General features: G+C 48.7%; 1 protein-coding gene across 1 annotated transcript in view; it reads right to left on the bottom strand.

Annotated features, from left to right (window-relative positions):
* The window catches only part of RBBP4 (RB binding protein 4, chromatin remodeling factor), a 43,265-nt gene that overhangs the window by 1,498 nt on the left and 21,511 nt on the right, over positions 1–20,256 (bottom strand). The window lies entirely within an intron of this gene.

Below are 20,256 nucleotides of genomic sequence, written 5' to 3'. Positions count from 1 at the left end.
CTTTCATCTTTCACCCCCCCACCCCCACCAGGGCCAGATGAGTTTTTAGTCTATTTTCTCCTCTTCTCCTTCCTCCTCCTCCTCCTCCCCCATCTCACTGGCTTTTCCCTGGTGTCTCCATCCGCTCGGTCTCTCAGTCCAGGCGCCTGGCTGAGAGCTCTTGATCTGATTCCCACATCACACAAACAGCATTGGATGTTTTGAACAGGGCTGCAAGTCTCTTTAGTGAAGGGTTGAATGCCAGATCCCCAGGACAGGAGAGGAAGCCTCCTGCAGACCAGCTACAAACAACTCGCCCAGCCAGTGGCAACAGGGCTCCTCTGGATTTTTGGCATAATTCAGAACAGCTGCTGGAAATGAATTCCATGATTAAATGTGGAGAGCGAGCTCCTCTGGGAGGGTGGCAGCTCCACTGGAGCAGCACCACGGTGCAGGAGCCAGAGCGTGGTCCCTTAATATCCACATCAGGCTACATTGCCACAGGGGTGTGGAGATGCCCATGAATGAACATGGACACAACTGTCCTCCCAGCCTACTACGGAGGATGCAGACCCAAGGATCATTGGTGCAGCTCTCACCACAATTAATCCTATTTACCCCTTTCTGTTGGAGGATCCCAAAGTCTTTTATGGCATTACTGATTTAATCCCAAACAACCCCTCCAGTGAGGGGGTCAAGCATCACCCTTATTCACAGATGGGGAAACTGAGGCACTGAGCTGGGAAATGACTTGCCCAGGGTCATGCAGTGAGTGAGGGGCAGAGCTGGGAACAGAACCCCTGTTCCCACTTCCCAAGCCGAGGCTGTAACCACAAGGCCCACTCCTTACAAAGGAGTCCTGGGGTGAAGGAACAGGGAGCTGTGCAGCCTTCTCACTCTAGGACAAGGCGTTCCCCTCAGCCCTGGGCTGAACTGACTGAGCAGCGTGGAAACAACACACTCCCTTGTCTCCTAGAACATAACCACTGCCCTGCTCAATGAATTAACCTCAGTTGGATCCAAGCCTCCTGGGAAAGGGTTTGCTCTGCTCAGAGGTTCCCAAATACCTTCCTATCTTATCAGTCTGGTTAGCACTTTTCTAGAGCAATCAGGGAGGGCCTGCAGCTCCTGTGATTACCTCCCATCATCCCAACACTGCATTTACATTCCCTTTTCCCTTCCTGCAAATCAGATGAAATTACAGCAAATCAACAACATGATTATGCCCATCGCATGCAACCCAACACACAGAGGGATGGGATGACACCCATGAGATAAGGATGAGTCTGTGACACGAAGCAACAAATCCAGGCAAGGTGATGCTTCAGACAAACCCTTCACCCCCAGCAAGAGTCCCCCGAGGGTTCACTTTGGTGCATTAGGCAAGGAGCCAGTGCGCTGCCTCCTCACGGCACAGCCTTAATATATTGGATCCAATTCATCCCTGATGTAACAATGAAGGCAATGGAATTACACCAGGAATCAACATGGCCCATATTGTTTCGTACAGGGATCACCTAGGGGGTTGGGTTAAAGAGTTGAAACTAATTAACTAGTTATAGTACGGACAAGTTATACGTGTGCCAACTGCCTTCTTTCTAATCGTATCTATCGGTCTGTGTTTGTTTACAGCGCACCCATCAGGGCCGTAACTCAGCATCAACGGGTACTTACATGTTGGAACGTGCAAAAGGTGAATTTCAAGATTCATGCACACCACAGGCTCACACAAGGTTGGCCACACCCTCTCACTAGAATCGCTGGGGAAGGGGTGATGGGAGTGGGGAACAACACTACTATCTTCTAAAACAGAGACTTTTGCAAAACCTTTCTCCTGAACCCTCGGACTTTCCTCTCCTGCAGATCAGCGAGAGGAAGTGTAGCCTATAGCAGAGTCCACAGCTGAGATTGGTGAGATACTGAGAGCCATGGGCAGAGGGTTTCATAGGCCAGGGGAGGCTGAGCCTCCCCAAACAGCCCTGCGGGGCCCCACCCACACTCCGCCCCAAGGCCACCTCCTGCCTCCTGGGGCACTCTTCCCCTGTGGCCGGGGCTGGGGTGGCTGGAGCCATGCCACTCACCTGACTGATGCTCCGGGGCTGGGGTGGAGCGACTGGTGGTGGGGTGGGGGATGACTCTGTGCTCCAGTGGGGGATGGGAGTGGGAGGGGTGGGGCCTCAGGCAGAAGGGGCAAGGAGGCTAGCCTCCCTGAGCTGGTGGTTCACACGCTGCCCATGCTGAGAGCTATAGCAATCACAAGGGTTTGTTTTAAACACAGGAGGTAATCTCTGGGCCAACCAGCAGAAGGCAACATTCGTACAGGGGTAGGAGTCACAGATCACATAGGCCAATGTCTGCAAATCAGGATGATGCAGGCAACAGGAGAGAGGGTCATATATGGGGATGGGAATGGGTCTGTAACAACAGGGGAGAGAAGGTGGGTACCAGGGAAGAGTCTGGAACAGAGCAGTGAGCAGCTAAAGGCTTTGCTGGGACTGTTCCATTCCTCTTTGCTTCCTCGCCAGCAGAGCGGATGTTGCGATATTGCACTGCACTGGGAGAGCAAAGTCACTCTCACGCCAAGAGAAATACACACAGAATGAGAACAAAGGAGCAAATGAGGGCCACACCCTGGAATTAAGAACAAGGGCTGCACTATTTGAGTCACATCACTCATCTACTCCCCCAGGAGATGTTGGGAGACCTCGGGTATCAGTGCAGGAAAAGAGGCGGCCACACACACAGCCAGAGCTTGGGAAACGCCCAGATGCACACACACAGTCAGAGACGCACAAACAGTCATGGAAACACCAGCTGAGCGTCATGGAAACACACACACACAGCCAGGCAGGGAGACACAGAGGGTCACAGAGAAGCAAGAAAGATACAGTCAGGGAGACACACATACTCGGTCAAGGAGATGCACAGAATCAGTCAGGAAAGCACACGACGAACCAAGACGACACACTGAACTAGAAGTAGGAAACAGACACTCACACAGAGTCAGGGAGGTGCACAGGGAAACACACAGAGATGGCCAAGGAGATCCACAGCGACACACAAAGGACGCACACAAAGCAAGGAGACACACAGACAGGGCCTCCCACCTACACTGTCAATATCACACACTGAGCCAGACAAACACAGAGTCAAGGAGACCCCCAGTCAAGACACTCCATGCAGAGTCAGGGGTGCTCTCTCTCTCTCACACACACACACACATATACAGTAATGGAGAGCATGGGCTCACACACCCATACACACAAGTGTCCAGCACTGGAGCTGTCATGCACTCAGGCATGCTGATCTCAAGTGCCAAGTTGTTATGGCTAGGGGAAGCCATTTAGCTGGCTGGTCTTTTCTCCGCATTGAGTCAGGATTAGCAAAAGGATCTTTTTCACCTCTCAGCATCACAGCAAACCTCAGCAAAGTGAAAGCTGCTGCAGAGGACAAAGTCCAGGGGTGCCCCCTTGCTGAAATCTCTCTCCACTAGCAGCCTGGTTCCCAAAAACTGCCCTGACAGCAGTTTAGCTTTACATGATGTCCATGAGCACCCAGAGAAGCAGCTGCAGTGTGAGAATGATTGTTGTAAGCTCCTTGGAGTAGTAATGTTCCCTTCTTACGTGTCACAAAGCACAAGGTGCACCACAAATACTGCACAGACTATGCAGAGCACTGGGGAGAGGATGGATCAGATCCCCAACATCCCTGTTCTCAGGTTGCCACAAGCCTTTCTGTAGTACCAGCTGCCTGGCTGACAGTCATGGACAAGCCAGGAGCAGAAATGAGTTTCCTGCAAGCAAAGGACTCCACTCTGCTTCCCTAGCCTCCCCTCATCCCATAAGCACTGCTATGCAGTATCCCTTTAAAATTAAAACCACCCTGCCGAGGTGCTGGGATGTCCCAGAGTCAGGGGAAAGGCCAGTGTTTTCAGTTACTGTCTGAGTACATGTTCCGGTTGCTACAGACAGAAAGTATTTGCAAGCAAAGGGCTCACACTCAGATGTGTCAGAGCAGCAGCGCCTGCCCCAGGTGGAAACTTCACTGAAGAGCGCCCAGGAGCACCTCATCCATTTTCTTTTCTGCGCAGCAGAAGGAGAGGACCCCCCCACCCTCTTTTCTTGGTCTTTGTTGGATGCTTCCCATTCCTACCAACGGCCATAGTCTGCAGAACCCACCACACTCTGCACCATTTCCTAGAGGGATCCTGCTGCTAGCTCCTACCCCATCCCCTTACAGTGCCTCCTGCTGGAAAATGATGGGACCTGTGTAGCAGTGAGCACCTCTCACCAGTATTCAAATACCATCCTCTGACAGCGCCACCTGCTGGAAGAGGGCTTTTGTAGCAGCTCTAAACCCATCGGCATGTTGAGCTACAGACAGTGTCCAGCCCAATGGGAAATCCTGCAGAACACTATTCAGATATCAAGAGCTCACTGGGGAACAAGACGATCTGGTTAAAGGAGAGCTTCCCTGTAGGAGGAGGAGCAGGCTGCCTCATTCCATCTCTAAAGGCCCAGGCCTGCACCTCCATCTCCCTTCTCACAGGTCAGGGCCATAAAGCACTAGTAGGAGAACAGAATGAGGAGGTTATGATGGGGTTGAATCGGAAGGGAGGTGAAGGCCAGCTGATGGCAAAAGGGAGCAGAGGTAGGAGCAGGCAATAATAAATGGCAAGGGAGGATGTGAGATCCTGAATGGAGGGGAGCAGGACTTTCATGATCACAAGAGAGGTGGGGGGCTGGTGATCATGACAGGAAGGAAAGCCAGGCACTGGCAAATAGGAAGGGTCCAGATGATTGAGAATGAATCTCTTATAAAGCAGTTCCCCTCCATTACATAAGAACAGCCATACTGGGTCAGACCAATGGTTCATCTAGGCCAGTATCCTGTCTCTGACAGTGGTTGGTGCCAGATGCTTCAGAGGGAATGAACAGAATGGGGCAATTTATCCAGTGATCCATCCCCTGTTATACAGGCCCAGCTTCTGGCAGTCAGATGTTACGGGGCAGTCAGAGCATGGGGTTACTTCCCGGACCATCTTGGCTAATAGCCATTGATGGTGTCCTCCATGAGCTTATCTAGTTCTTTATTTAACCCAGTTATACACTGATACCAACATGCTTGAAAAAGGAAGTCAGCATAATTACCCCATTTTACAGATGAGGAAACTGAAGCACAGGGAAGGAAACTGACTTGCCTAAGTTTTCCCCACAGACCAAACTCTGAGACTCCTTGCAGTAACCAAATGGAACATGGGGACCTCTATGCAGTCACTGCCAGTTTAGAGCTACAGTGATTTCCCCGGTTACAAGAGCCCGGCAGGGGAAGGGGCAGGGGCAGTCTGTGGCAAGAGAATTATGGCTCCCTGTTCCAGAATAAACTAGTCAACCTAGGTTGACGGTTTGATGCCTCTGTATCCAGCTGCTGCCTCTCTGCCAGGTGGCTGAGCTCTGCCAGACTCCTCCCCAGACTGCTCCCAGCTTCCCGCCCGGTCGGTGCCAGCATGCGCTCTCTCTGGCCTTGAAAGATTCCAAAGGAATAGCTATCACTTCCTCCTCCAACCGATCGCTCATCCAGCTGCCGGAAACCTTCATTCCTACCAGGCTGCCTTCTTCTGGATGAATTTTAGGACAGGTTTGAAAGCAAGAGCCGGGAAGGTAGAATTCCAGCTGCCATATCCACCCCAAAACGAACAGGGAATGTTCAGCCTGCCCATGTGGCAACACTTTGCCAGGTGTTTCTTAACTCTTGAGCGTGACGTGCCCTGGATGGAGCCTGAAATGAACAGAAAATGCAAGAACTGTCTGTGTAGGGAGGCTGATGTGACATGCCAGGCCAAAGAGTCAGGAGGGCAGAGCTTGGGATGCTTGTCTGTTATTCAAGAGTAGCAGAGCCTAAAGAATCATGCTGCTGTTAAAGGGAACCTGCTGTGCAGAGGAGACTGCTGCCTCTAGCTGCTTATTTGAACTGGCCGGTTATGGTCCTGCACCGTCTGCTTTCTAATAGTACCAGCCAACACACCAGCTTCCGCCCAGCAGCGCTAGGCAGGACATCTGGGCTGCAAGCTTCCTGGCAGCAGTGCCCTGTCAGTGCCAGGCAGGCAGATATGAAAAGCAAATATCCCAGAGCAGTGGAAGCCCCATTCCTGCAGTGTCCACAAATAGCAACAGGACTGTCTTTTTGTTCTGTCTTTGTACAACACAGCGGGGTCCTAGTGCATGACTAAGGCTCCAGAAGCGACCATAATACATAAAATAATAAATAACAATAAGGCTGAAAGTAATATTTGGAAGCTGGTGAAATTGTAAGTTTCTCTTTCCTCTCCAGAGCCCCACCCCAGCTGTCTTCAAAGAGGAGAGTGTCTTTATCCTGATCTGCTTTCAGAAAGCTTTTCCCCTTTGGACCTAGCCAGGCCCTGCCAACAGCCACAGCCCATCCTCTCTGGGATATTTGCTTTGCCTATCGTATAACTCTTTCCCCAGCTTAACCCATTCCTTGCTTTCTCACAGATTATGTTCAAACTTTCTCTCTCCATTATTACTTCATCAGGGTTTAGGATGACATTTCAGTGGAGACAGATCAATCCTAATCAAGAGGGATAGAGCAGAGGCTGGGAATGTGTTCTCCCCACAGCCAGCACCTTTGACAATACTCCCTACATTAACTCCGGCAGGGAGAAGCTGAGTCTGAGGTAGCTAGAGCCCCCAACAGCCTGCATTCCTGCATAGATCTATATAGTGACAGCTGCCACAGAACGCTGGGGTGGGATTAGCTGGGGGCAGCTTCCTGCTGCGAGAAGCTACACCATTTTGCAGAGTGACTTCTCCTGGGGGAGCTGGGAACCCCCTACAGCCAGAACTTTTGATGTAGAATAGGATCAGAAGTATAGTGACATGCTCTATCTGCAGTAAAAGATGGACTGCTTTAACTACACTGGTAGAGGTAAAGTGGCAAATCCCACTTAGTGTGGATGCAGTTATACCAATCTAGTTTATTCCAATTCTGGAGGCAGAATAAGTTATACCAGCATAACTTTTATACCAGTATAACTGTGTCTACACTAGGGCTTTCACTGGTATAACTATATAGGTAAAAATCACCTCCCAACTGACAAAGTTATACTGGCATAATTTACAAGTGTAGACATACCCTTAGATCCAGTGCTCTGGCCACTCCTGTTGTGCCTCTAACTAGCTAAAGTACTTTTCTGGCATCTGTCACCATAGTATCTGAGGACCTCACACTCTTTCATGTATTTATCCTCCCCACACTCTTGTGAGGTAGGGCAGTGCTGTTATTGCAATTGTACAGATGGGAAAGGGAGACACAAAAAGACTAAGAGTGTGTCTACACTAGAAATGCTACAGTGGTGCAGCTTAAGCGCTGTAGTATAGACCTGTACTACAGTGACAGGAGGGGTTCCTCCATCGCTGTAATAAGTCCACTTTGAGAGAAGGGAGCTAGGTTGAGGGAAGATTTCTTCTGTCGACCTAGTGGTGTCTGCACCAGGGATTAGGTCATCTTAATTACATCACAGAGGGTACGTCTACGCTACGGGATTATTCCGATTTTACATAAACCGGTTTTATAAAACAGATTGTATAAAGTCAAGTGCACGCGGCCACACTAAGCACATTAATTCGGTGGTGTGCGTCCGAGGCTAGCGTCGATTTCCGGAGCGTTGCACTGTGGGTAGCTATTCCATAGCTATCCCATAGTTCCCGCAGTCTCCCCCGCCCCTTAGAATTCTGGGTTGAGAGCCCAGTGGCTGATGGGGCAAAAATCATTGTCACGGGTGGTTCTGGGTAAATGTCGTCAGTCATTCCTTCCTCCGGGAAAGCAATGGCAGAAAATCATTTTGCGCCCTTTTTCCCTGGATTGCCCTGGCAGACGCCATAGCACGGCAACCATGGAGCCCGTTCAGCTTTTTTTTTTTTACAGTCACCGTATGTGTACTGGATGCCACGGACAGAGGCGATACTCCAGCGCTACACAGCAGCATTCATTTGCTTTTGCATGATAGCAAAGATGGTTAACAGTTGTTCTGTACCGTCTGCTGCCAGTGTAATTTGGCAATGAGATGATGGTTATCTGTCCTTCTGTGCTGTCTGCTGCTATCATGGGTGCCCCCGGCTGAGATCGGCCAGGGGCGCAAAAGCAAAACTGGGAATGACTCCCCGAGTCAATCCCTCCTTTATGGTTTCTAAAAATAGAGTCAGTCCTGCCTAGAATATGGGGCAAATATACTAGAAAAGCAGTGTATCAGAGAGTACAGCTGCTCCGTGTCAGATCCTGCAGAAATGATGAGCTACATACCATTCACGGGGGGGTGCCCCTGCAACAACCCCACCCGTTGCTTTCCTTCTCCCCCAACCTTCCTGGGCTACCGTGGCAGTGTCCCCCCCATTTGTGTCATGAAGTAATAAAGAATGCAGGAATAAGAAACACTGAGTTTTTAGTGACATAAAATGAGGGGGAGGCAGCCTCCCGGTGCTATGATAGTCCAGGCAGGACATTAAGCAGTGTGGGGGAGAGGAGCCCAGCATCCCACTGCTATGATAGTCCAGGCAGTACAGAATCTTTTCTTTTCACATGAAAGGGAGGGGGCTGATTGAAGCTCAGCCCCCAGTTGCTATGATGAGGACGGTTACCAGCCGTTCTGTACCATCTACTGGGAATGACCAGTAGATTCCTATTTTCACCCAGGCGTCCCCAGCCAGCCTCACCTGAAGCCAGCCAGGAGCACTCACGGGTTGATAAGAAGGACGGTTACCAGTCCTACTGCACCGTCTGCCACCGGGGAGGGGAGAGGAGCGGATACTTCTCTTCACTGCTGCAGCATCGCGTCTACCAGCAGCATTCAGTAGACATAGAGTGACATTGAAAGAAGTCAAGAAATGATTTCTTTCCCTTTTCTTTCATGTGGGAGGGGGGAGTAAATTGACGAGCTATTCCCTGAACCACGCCGGACAATGTGTTTGAACCTACAGGCATTGGGAGCTCAACCAAGAATGCAAATACTTTTCGGAGACTGCTGGGGACTGTTGGATAGCTGGATTCCTCAGTACCCCATCCCTCCCTCCATGAGCATCCATTTGAGTCTCTGGCTTCCCATTATGTTTGTCACGCAGCACTGTGTAGCCTGTAGATTTTTTTTTCAAATGCTTTGGCATTTCATCTTCTGTAACGGAGCTTTGATAGAACAGATTTGTCTCCCCATACAGCAATCAGATTCAGTATGTCCTGTACGGTCCATGCTGGAGCTCTTTTTGGATTTGGGACTGCATTGCCACCCGTGCTGATCAGAGCTCCACGCTGGGCAAACAGGAAATGAAAATCAAAATTTCACGGGGCTTTTCCTGTTTACCTGGCCACTGCATCCGAGCTGAGATTGCTGTCCAGAGCGGTCACAGTGGTGCACTGTGGGATACCGCCTGGAGGCCAATACCGTCGATTTGCGGCCACACTAACCCTAATCCAATATGGTAATACCAATTTTAGCGCTACTCCTCTCGTCGAGGAGGAGTACAGAAACTGATTTAAAGAGCCCTTTATATTGATATAAAGGACCTCGTAGTGTGGACGGGTACAGCATTAAATCGGTTTAACGCTGCTAAAATCGGTTTAAACGCGTAGCGTAGACCAGGCCATTGTCTGCAGACTTTGTAATGCAGACCAGCCTAGGGCACAGATCCTTAAAGGTATTTAGGTGACTAACTTGGGACATAGATGCCTAAATACCTTTGAAGATCTGGCCCTAAGTGATTGCCCAGGGCCATGAAGGCCTTCTGAGTCCCAGGCTAGTACCCTAACCACTGAGCAATCCTTCTTCTCTCCAGCTAAGAGAGGCTATTACTGGAGTATAAAGCCTTGAGTACAGCATACACCTCCTCACAAGCTCTTTTACTCAAGGAATTGATAAGATGTGACAGCTTTCAATGTACTCTGTCCCCAGAAACCCTGCTTCGCCCGTGAACCTATAAAAATGCCTCTTTGCCCCATGTGACATTTTGGGGATCACCCAGACGAGTAAGGGGTTCTGCAACTGCCTGCCTTGTAACTTTGGGTGCCTTAATGCTATGCTGCTATGGCTCAGAGCCCCGACATTAGTAGCCAGGCAACAAGCCTAAGGGCTCATGCTGGCTTCCACCAGCCTCATTATCACCAGCAGGGTGATCCTAACAGCCTTTCCACTCCAGAGTCTCCCCCAATCCATCTACCCCAAGTTCATAACCACAGTCTGTATACGTAACTCATAATGATCAGATCCCCTTTTCTCCCCTTGGAGTGTCTGACATCAGGAATCATAACATTCAAAAATCAGTAGGACAACACTTCAATCTTTCTGGTCACTCAATAACAGACCTAAAAGTGACAATTCTTCAACAAAAAAATTTCAAAAACAGATTCCAACATGAAGCTGCAGAACTGGAATTAATTTGCAAACTGGACACCATCAGATCAGGACTAATAAAGACTGGGAGTGGTTGGGTCAGTACAAAACCTAAACCTAATTTCCCCAATACTAATTTCTCCCTACTGTTACTCACACCTTCTTGTCAACTGTCTGTAATGGGCCACTCTCTTATCACTTCAAAAGTTATTTTTCCTCCCTTGGTATCCTGCTGTCAATTGATTTATCTCGTTAGACTGACCTCACACTTGGTAAAGTAATCCCCATCCTTTCATATATTTATACCTGCTCCTGTATTTTCCACTCCATGCATCTGATGAAGTGGGTTCTAGCTGACGAAAGATTATGCCCAAATACATTTGTTAGTCTCTAAGGTGCCACAAGGACTCCTCGTTGTTTCTGCTGATACAGACTAACACAGCTACCACTCTGAAACCTGGATCCTGATCATCACACCTGCCACCCTGCTCCCATCCTCTCTCCCCTTCCAGCTAGGATGTGGGTGTCGATTTCTAAACTGGAACTGTTGGTTTTCTGTGTCTAATCCTCCAGTTACACTAACTTTGTGAGCAGGAACCAACAGAAAGCAGAAGGTGGAGGGGTGAAAAAAAATCACCAAAGCAGGGTAATAATGCCAGCCCTTCCAGACTCCTGATCAGAGCTCTCCAGATAGCACCACTGCACAGAATTTGGATACCTCAGGCATGTGCTGCTGCAGCTCAACTGCTTGTTGTAACTTGGTTGTTTACAGACATCTGCTCTGATCAAATTTGAGCCAGATTCCCCCTCCTCCTCTCCCCCCAGCGCCCGCAGGACTGAGGAGATGCAACAAGGCAGTTGTGTCACTGTAGGAGTCAGTGAAGAAGAAAGCTGGTGAGAGGAGAGCAGCTCTCTGATCCAAGCCATGGCTGCTGTAGGTAATTCAGCAGATGGGACATTCTCTCCTAGTAATAATGCTGCATTGCACCTTGCATCCAAGGATACCAAAGCACTTGCAGTTCAAACATCTCTGTGTTATATATGGGGAAACTGAGGCACAGAGAGCAGAAGTAACTCACCAAGATCACACAGCAGTTCAGTGGCCGAGCTGGATGGATTCTATGGCGATGAATGCTGTAGAAACCCATAAGGTAGGTAGATAGAACCCAGTAGTCCTGATTTTAGAATATGCATTACGCCACACTGCACCCCCCAAGAATCCCACTTAGTACCTAGTAGTGCCTGTTTGTCCGAGGGGTGGGAAGCAGGGAATCTAGTTCTACGGTTCCATACTCCTATTTACTCCAGTAGATGGCCAGAGGGTGGGATAAGGCCCACTGGTTTGGAAAATCCCTGCCACAACTGCTAGGCACTTGGAATGTAACACAGTCAGGACTGAAAGGGAGCCCGGCTGATGTCTGGTAGCACTTAGGGATTTATGGCTGCTGAGTCCAGTGGTCTGGAACAGGTGGGAGCAGTACACTGCATGTCACTCAGCAGGAGCAGAGCTGCAGGGGAAACTGAAGTTAATTTATCAGTGATTAGCTCAGACTTATGTAATTTTTAACTGGAAAACAGAAGGCTCAAGGTCCAGCACTGCCCCTCCCCCTTGGAACTCTGAGTAATATTTAAACCTGCCTCCTGTCCAGGCAAATCACAAATGTAACTCGCCTTCATGGCGGCCTCTGGCGGCCAAAGGGATGAACTTAAACTTCTGCAGAACATCCCAGTACAGTAAATCAATTCAGGCCTGTCACCCTGCATCGCCACGACACACTACATCAAGCGTTGCCAAGGCAGAAAGATCCACCTGTGGAGGACCTGTTCAGGGACATAGAAGGGGAAATCCCCATGGAGACAGATGCAGGAGCCTGGACATCATGCAAAAGAGCCTTTTAGCAATCCTTCCCCTGGAGTGCTGCCTTCTGTGGAAATATATGCAGGTCTGGAGCAAAGATTCACATTTTCCCCACAGAATCAGATTCAAAATCCTAAGTGCTCGTTTCCAGCCCAGCCCAGGAACTACTAGCAATGTGGATGAGGAGTCAGCGACAATCCACAGGCCCAGTATTGCCAACCTCAAGCGATCAAAAATCATGAGTTACACCTCAAAAAACTAAATTAAAAAAAATTATACTTTTTTCCCCCGTCTTTTGATTTTTGAATCCCCCCACCCCTGCACCTGGTGTCTGTGTGTGACAATCAGTGTTGCCAACACTCCCAAATGTATTGGTTAAGATAATTTGGCCACTGCTATAAGAACTCTCTCCCCCATGGCTGTCTATCCCCTGCCCAGCAATCAATCCAGTCCCCCAAACCCGACCCAGCAGATCAGCCCCTCCACCCCACTGTTTTGGGCCCCCCAGATTCATCTCTGCTCCTCCTGGATTCCTCACCCCACCCTCTGGCCTAGGAGGGTTGCAGTGGGGTGGGGCAGGTGTAGGGGCTCCTCACCTCCCTTTGCCCCTCTGCACTTCTCTCTGGAGGGGTAGGGAAAGAAGGAACGAAGAGCTGTAGCACAGGGCCAGGGGCAGAGGGAGGTGAAGACCCCCTACAGCTGGCCCCCCTCCAGCCTGGAAGTGGGGAGAGGACCCCACTGCAGCCTTTCCAAGCCAGGGTGAGAAGAGTGCAATGCCCACAGCAGCTTTTATTGGTTGCTCTTCCTCCGCAAGATAGGAAAGTGGGGTTACAGCCAAAAAGAGGGCTCCAATTTGCTAGGAGGGTTACATCACCAGGTAACTGGCTCCTGCCTCAGACAAATTTCTGCCAGGATGCCCCAGAGCTGGCAATGCTGCAGGCGTAAGCAATGAAGTTAGGCGGTCTAAAGTCTGGGGAACACAAACATGAGCAAACTGCAGCAGAGACTGTGAGCTGTGTCTCAAGTTGCAGTGAGGGAGGTTTAGGTTGGATATTAGGAAAAACTGTTTCAGTAGGAGGGTGGTGAAGCACTGGAATGGGTTACCTAGGGAGGTGGTGGAATCTCTTTCCTTAGAGGTTTTTAAGGTCAGGTTTGACAAAGCCCTGGCTGGGATGATTTAGTTGGGGTTGGTCCTGCTTTGAGCAGGGGGTAGGACTAGATACCTCCTGAGGTCCTGTCCAACCCTGATATTCTATGATTCTGTGTGGGGCAGGGAGTATGGGTTTGTGTGTCAGTTACACTGTCCCCAGTGTAGGAATGCTGTAGCTGAGAATCATGTCCTGGATATTCCTGTGCAAGTGAACAGCACCTAACACATGGTAGTTTCAGCCAGAATCAGGGCCGGCTCCAGGTACCAGTGCAGAAAGCAGGTGTTTGGGGAGGCCAACGGAGAGGGGAGGTACGTCCGTCTCTTTGGCGGCGGGTCCCTCAGTCCCTCTCAGAGGGAAGGACCTGCTGCCGAATTGCCACCGAAGAATGAAGCAGCGGTAGAAGTGCCAATCGCGGCTTTTTTTTTTTTCCTGCCGCTTGGGGCAGCAAAAATGCCGGAGCCGGCCCTGGCCAGACTGCAATAAATAATAATAGCGAGGAATGCAGGATGTGCTGGAGATAGCGAGAGGAAGAAATGGAAGGAAAGACACAGAGGAGAATCGGAAAGTTTTCAAAGATAGAATTGCTACGTCCAAAGGATGGTGGGTCCCAGCTAGGAATAAAAAAGGCAAGAGCTTTTAAAGAGAGTCTCTTTGTGAGATATAGAGGAGGATTGGACAGGGTGGCAGAATGGAATTAAGGAAGTGGAAGGAAAATGCACAAAAGTGAAGAGTGAGTTTGACTTCAGCAAATCGCATGACAAGGAAAGGACTAATAGGATAAGAACAGGCCACATTAATTCAGAAAGTGAGATCGGAGAGCGAGGTCTGAAAAGGAAGGTGGAAGAGTTGGGAGGAGGAAGCTGTAGACATCTTTTCCCTGAATGTTTAGGCCATTTCTGGAGACAGCACCTTGCAAAAGTTTAAGTCATACAGTTAGTTAATGAGCATCTCTGCTTGAGATTATTAGGAACAGGTTTAGCTATCAACCACATACAGCTCACGCACATGGAAGCAGTTGGGAATGGAGGCAGCTAGCTAGTGCAGAGCCACAGAGATCAGTAAATAAGGATCAATTTTTTTTAACGACCTGGAAGAAGGAAAAGTGCAGTTGGCTGGTGGAATTTGCTGATGTTAAGGCTGGGAGGGAGAAAGGAAGCTAGCTTTGAGTAGAAAGGAAGAGTTCAGTAAAATTCAGAACGATTTGGACACTACGGATGATGTTATTTAATATCGAAACAAACATGGCAATGAGCTAGGGACATATAATGGAAGAAAGGGAATAAACTGATCGACGAGATGATGTGCTAGAAAACAATGAGGAGCAGAAGAATCAAGAGGAGTGGCACATGCAATCTTAAAACCTTTGACACAGGCTGCGAATGCAGTAAAAGAACAAAAGAGATGCTAGGTTACATACAGGGATGGGGAAATGATCCTATCCCTGCTTGAGAGATTATCCAGGCCTCTCATGGAAAACCCTCTGCCCCTCTGGATACACTGGGGAAAGCAGAGCATAGAAATTGAGACAATTCAGAGAGAAGGGCAATGGTTGACAGAGGACAGGGGATCTTTAAAGCTCTGCATTCTTTGTGACAGAAAGCCATCCTGCTCCCATTTAAATCAAAGGGGAAACTCCAGTGAGAGCAGGATAGGCCATCAGAGGAAAACTCACTGAGGAGTATGAAATTCTGTGGGGACTAGACAGGTTATGTGCTGCAAAATTGTTCAAGCTAGTGTCAGAGACAAGAAGCAGACAGAGGACATGAACTTAAGCTAAGAAAGGAGGACAGTGGAAAAGAACTTACGCAGAATGTCTTTATATGGATAGTACTTACCATGTGAGATAAATGGTCCCACCAGGGAGAAAAGAGGAGACACTGATTAAACCTCTTTACACTTCTGTGGGATAAGTATAATTACCATTACAGAGATGGGTAAAAACTGAGACAGAGAGTTAGGCCATGTCTACATCTAAAATTTTGCAGCGCTGGTTGTTACAGCTGTATTAGTACAGCTGTATAGGGCCAGCGCTGCAGAGTGGCCACACTTACAGCAACCAGCGCTGCAAGTGGTGTTAGATGTGGCCACACTGCAGCGCTGTTGGGCGGCTTCAAGGGGGGTTCGGGGAACGCGAGAGCAAACCGGGAAAGGAGACCAGCTTCGCCGCGGTTTGCTCTCGCGTTCCCCGAACCACCCTGCAAACCGCAGGGAAGGAGACCTGCTTGCTCGGGGGTTCGGGGAACGAGAGAGCAAACCGGGAAAGGAGACCAGCTTCGCCGCGGTTTGCTCTCGCGTTCCCCGAACCACCCTGCAAACCGCAGGGAAGGAGACCTGCTTGTTCGGGGAACGCGAGAGCAAACCGCGGCGAAGCTGGTCTCCTTTCCCGGTTTGCTCTCGCGTTCCCCGAACCACCCTGCAAACCGCAGGGAAGGAGACCTGCTTGCTCGGGGTTCGGGGAACGCGAGAGCAAGCCGGGGAAGGAGACCAGCTTGATTACCAGAGGCTTCCTCAGGTATGCTGGGATACCTGCTTATTCCACGGAGGTCAAGAAAAGCGCTGGTAAGTGTCTATACTTGATTACCAGCGCTGGATCACCAGCGCTGGATCCTCTACACCCGAGACAAAACGGGAGTACGGCCAGCGCTGCAAACAGGGAGTTGCAGCGCTGGTGGTGCCCTGCAGATGTGTACACCTCCTAAGTTGCAGCGCTGTAACTCCCTCACCAGCGCTGCAACTTTCTGATGTAGACAAGCCCTCAAATGCTTTACTCAAGATCTCCCAGTGAGTCAGTAGCCAAGCTGGGTCCAGAACCCAGGAGCCTAGAACCATGTTCCTCTATTCTAACATTTATTAAACCTGCTACCCAGACACTGGACTTGGAGAAGATGTGACATTTATGAAGAGGGAGAGGGGGAAAAAAGGGGATAATTCAAAGGAAAAAATGTGAACCCCAGCAAAGCGGGAGGGGGACAGACAGACAGAGAGTGAACTAAGTATTATTTCTGTGCTCTGTGGTGCTTAGCTATTTTTAGTAGGTCATCAGGTTCAAAGCAGAAAAATCTGTAACCACAAGAGAACAAGAGGGACAACCAGGGACACTGGAGTTTTTTAAAACAGCAGGAACATTTAGTCTTTCAATATGCTCATATGTTTTCTTTTCTCCTTCATGGTTTCAGCAGTGTTCCTGATAAGCCTTCACTGGTGCTGTTTACAGGAACAAAGTACAGATTTATTTTAGTTCACACACACACACACTAAAGAGAGTTTTTTCAGATTGCTCCATACAATCAGGAATCCATCCAACCTTCAGACCTGAATTAACCAGGCCAAAGAGAAGCGGATGTGGGGAGTCGTACTTAACCAAATCCAAAAAGGGATATCATTTCTCTGCAGCTATGGAGGGTCACAATGTTGCTGAGATCTCTCCTCTGGACTTGCTATAACAAGCTGCATTGTATTAGCAGCCCTGGGCATATCAGATGTAATGCCCCTTCCTCTCCTGGTGACACCCTAGCTGACTGTTGCCTAGCTATACTCACAAACAGATCCCCAACAGGAGAAGAGCTGCAAACTCACCCCCTCCAGAAGGAAAGCACAGCTGAAAGTTTCACATTCCTCCCTCCCCTTAAATATTTAATGGATAAATCAGAAAGAGGTGTAAACCTGGCACTTCAGAAGTAACCTTTTTTTAATTTCATCCCATACAAGGCTTTTTCTACCCAGCGCACATGACCCACAGGTTTTGTCCCCCTGGCAGCTTTGGACAGTTATATATTTATACACACACACACACACACAACTTGTTCAAGTTAATAGCATTCCTATGCTATTGAGTCAAAAGGCACTCCACAAATAGGGGAGCGGGGAGGGAAGAAGAATGGACTGTACTGAAAAAAGTATATATTTTTAACAAAAATATTTGTCACTTAAAGCTGTGTTTCCTTCAGTGCTTATATTGGCAAGCCTGATTTAGCCCTGATTTCACTGGAACTTAGAAACCTGAAGGTAAACAAGGAATGGGTAACCTGATCCTTGCACTAGTGTTTGGCCCAGGGAGGATTAGCAAGACTGGGGAAGCTGACGCTTGGGACTACATTAACATTTATGAATGTTTCAAGAGAGTGGTGGGTGTTTCTTGGCAATTCGTAGGTAGATAAGCAGAGTCAGCTCGCAACTGCTAGGGAGGATGTCGAGGACTGGGCACGAACAGGGCTGTTACAGCAACGGTAAGGTCTAGTTTAGTCCCCACCAGAGATTATTGCTGGATTTACAGATTATTTGTATTTTTTGAATGTAAAGGCACGCAGATTGCAAGGCTCATCAGTACAACAGGAACGCAGGGTTGTCAAGACCTGACAATCTCAGTGAAGGAGATGTTGAGAAGTCATTAGTAAGGCTGTGAACATCTCACTGAAACACAACAAAGCCCTTAATTGCAAGGAAAGTCTCTAAAAACGGTTTTAAATTTAACCCAAAAAGCGGAAACTCCAAGACTTGTCAGGTCTGCAAATGCAAAGGGTAAACTCTGGTCTCTTGTAGACTTGACTGTATGATATGTCTACCTCCTGGGGCTACTTATACGTTGTGACAATCTTTACACATCTATAGTTTTTTGTCTTGCCACTCCTTTGTTGATGGTTTTATGGAGCAGTCCTTTATGCTGGGAAGATCATCATCACAGGGTTATGCAATCACCATTAGCAAGTAGCTGGCATCTTCTTCCATTTCTGAACTTTCTGCAGCTGGTATAGCAAGCAAGGCCAATGCTGCCTTGAGAACTTTGGAGGGGGAAAGAGACAGCTGCCAGGTTAGGTACTGAGGCTAAGATTTACCACCACTGGAAAGGGCATCGGCAGCAGCAGAACCTAGTGGGCCCAGCTTGGCTCACCTCCCCTCTGCACCACACTCATAATAGCCACATTTCAGAGGAGACGAAGCATGAGTGGAGCACATTTGTATATTGGTATTAAATGTTAATAAATGGGAATATATTTGAAAGGGTGCAGTCCTGAAACAACAAAGCCCCATCTGATTCCAAAGGACAGAGAGAATGTTACTGTCGGAGCAGCTGTGCGGGGGTGGGCAGGTTAATTAGTGAAGCACAACTGAGCTCCGTCTTGTGCCAGCTGAGAGGGGAAGACTGAAGTGCAGTAGCAAAAGAGAGAGAAATTAATTATTCCTAATAATAAGAGCACCTGGCACTTATATATTCACTTTTCAACTGCAGATCTCAAAGTGCTTTACCAAGGTCATTATTCTAATTCCATTTGCACATGGGGACAGAGGCGCACAAAGGTAAAGGACAGAAATTTCAGCAGTGACTTAGGAGCCTAAGATTATGTCTACTCTAGGAGCACTTTACCAGTATAGGAATACAAGTATACTATACCAGCAAAGCTATCCCAGCAAAGACTTAGTGTGGACACAGCTATACTGTGCTTTGTACCAGTGTGGTAAATCCACTCGCCCATGAGCAAAACAAGCTAACCCAATAAAAGCGTAGTTTTATTAGTATAGCTGTGTGCACACTACAAACTTTTGCCAGCATAGCTCAGTCAGTCAGGGAATCTCAGACTCTTGACCAACAGAGCTATGCTGGCAGAAGTCTGTAGTGCAGACGTAGGCTATGCCTGCACTAGAAACACTGCAGCTGTACCACTGTAGCACTTTGATTCAGACACCACCGCAGCAACAGGAGGGGGATCTCCACTGCCGTAGTTAATTCACTTCTTGGATAGGCTGTAGCTAGGTTGATGGAAGAATTCTTCTGCTGACATAGTGCTGTCTACACCTGGTGTTAGGTCGGCTTAACTACGTTGCTCAGAGGTATGAATTTTTCATATCCTTGAGTGACGTAGCTGAGTCAACCTAACTTTTAAGTCTAGACCTGGCCAAAGTCTAAGTCTAAGACCTGGTCTAGGCCGAAAACTTAGATCAACCTAGATACATCACTCAGAGGTGTGAAAAATTCACACTCAGAGATGTAGTTAAGCCAGTCTACGCCCCGGTGTAAAAACCCCCTAGCTACCCCCCTTGAGGGGCTGGATTAACTACACTCCTTCCACCCCTGTAAGAAATTTCTAGATTACTGTGCCACAGTGGCAGTGCCATAACTGTGCCTGTAGCATAGACATAGCCTCATTGTCACAAGGATTTTAGGGACCTAAATCTCACTGAATGTCAGTGGAATTTAGGCGCTTTTGCAAATTTTACCCAAAGTGACTAGCTCTAAATCAATTAGTGAGTCTGTAGCAGACATAGGAGTAGAAGCCAGGAACCTGAATTCACAGATCGGTATCCTAGCCACAGCACTGGGCAGTGCCCCATCCCTAAAGTCCATTTAATCTCAAGTATTTCACGGATTTGCTGTTTTTTGTTGTTTTTTTTTAAATTCTGTAGTATTTTCTATTTCAATCAGCTAAAACTGATCACAGGCCAAGAACTCAGAAGGAACATCACAAACCCTTACACTCCACCCTCCAACTGATCCCACCCATTCCACTCCATCTGCTTTCTCATGTACTGCTCACCAGACAGCTGCCTCTCTGGCTGGACCAGGATGGGAAGGGTATTGTGCCAGTCAGGGAGGAGGGCCCAATAAGGACAGGGAAGAGGCGGGCGTAAGGCTGCACAAAGAAAACCATCACTTCAAAATCCTTCTAAAAATCAAAGGAGCACAGCAACCCAGAGCTTGTGCTCAGTCTCGAACAGGGTAACTCTAGCTACCACCTTCCCTGGAAAATGCCTCCCAGGATGGGCATGTTTTAGATCCAGGCTCCCAAGCCCCGAAAGTTGAAGGCAGGTTATGGGTTGGAAGGACCCAACCTCATTTGCTGTAACTTGCGGCCTGCTAAAAATGATCTGGAGCAAGG

Source organism: Gopherus flavomarginatus, chromosome 22 (genome assembly GCF_025201925.1).
Source record: "Gopherus flavomarginatus isolate rGopFla2 chromosome 22, rGopFla2.mat.asm, whole genome shotgun sequence".
Taxonomy (NCBI): domain Eukaryota; kingdom Metazoa; phylum Chordata; order Testudines; family Testudinidae; genus Gopherus; species Gopherus flavomarginatus.
Note: the sequence above shows the minus strand (reverse complement) of the source record. Positions and strands in the feature narration are given on the sequence as shown.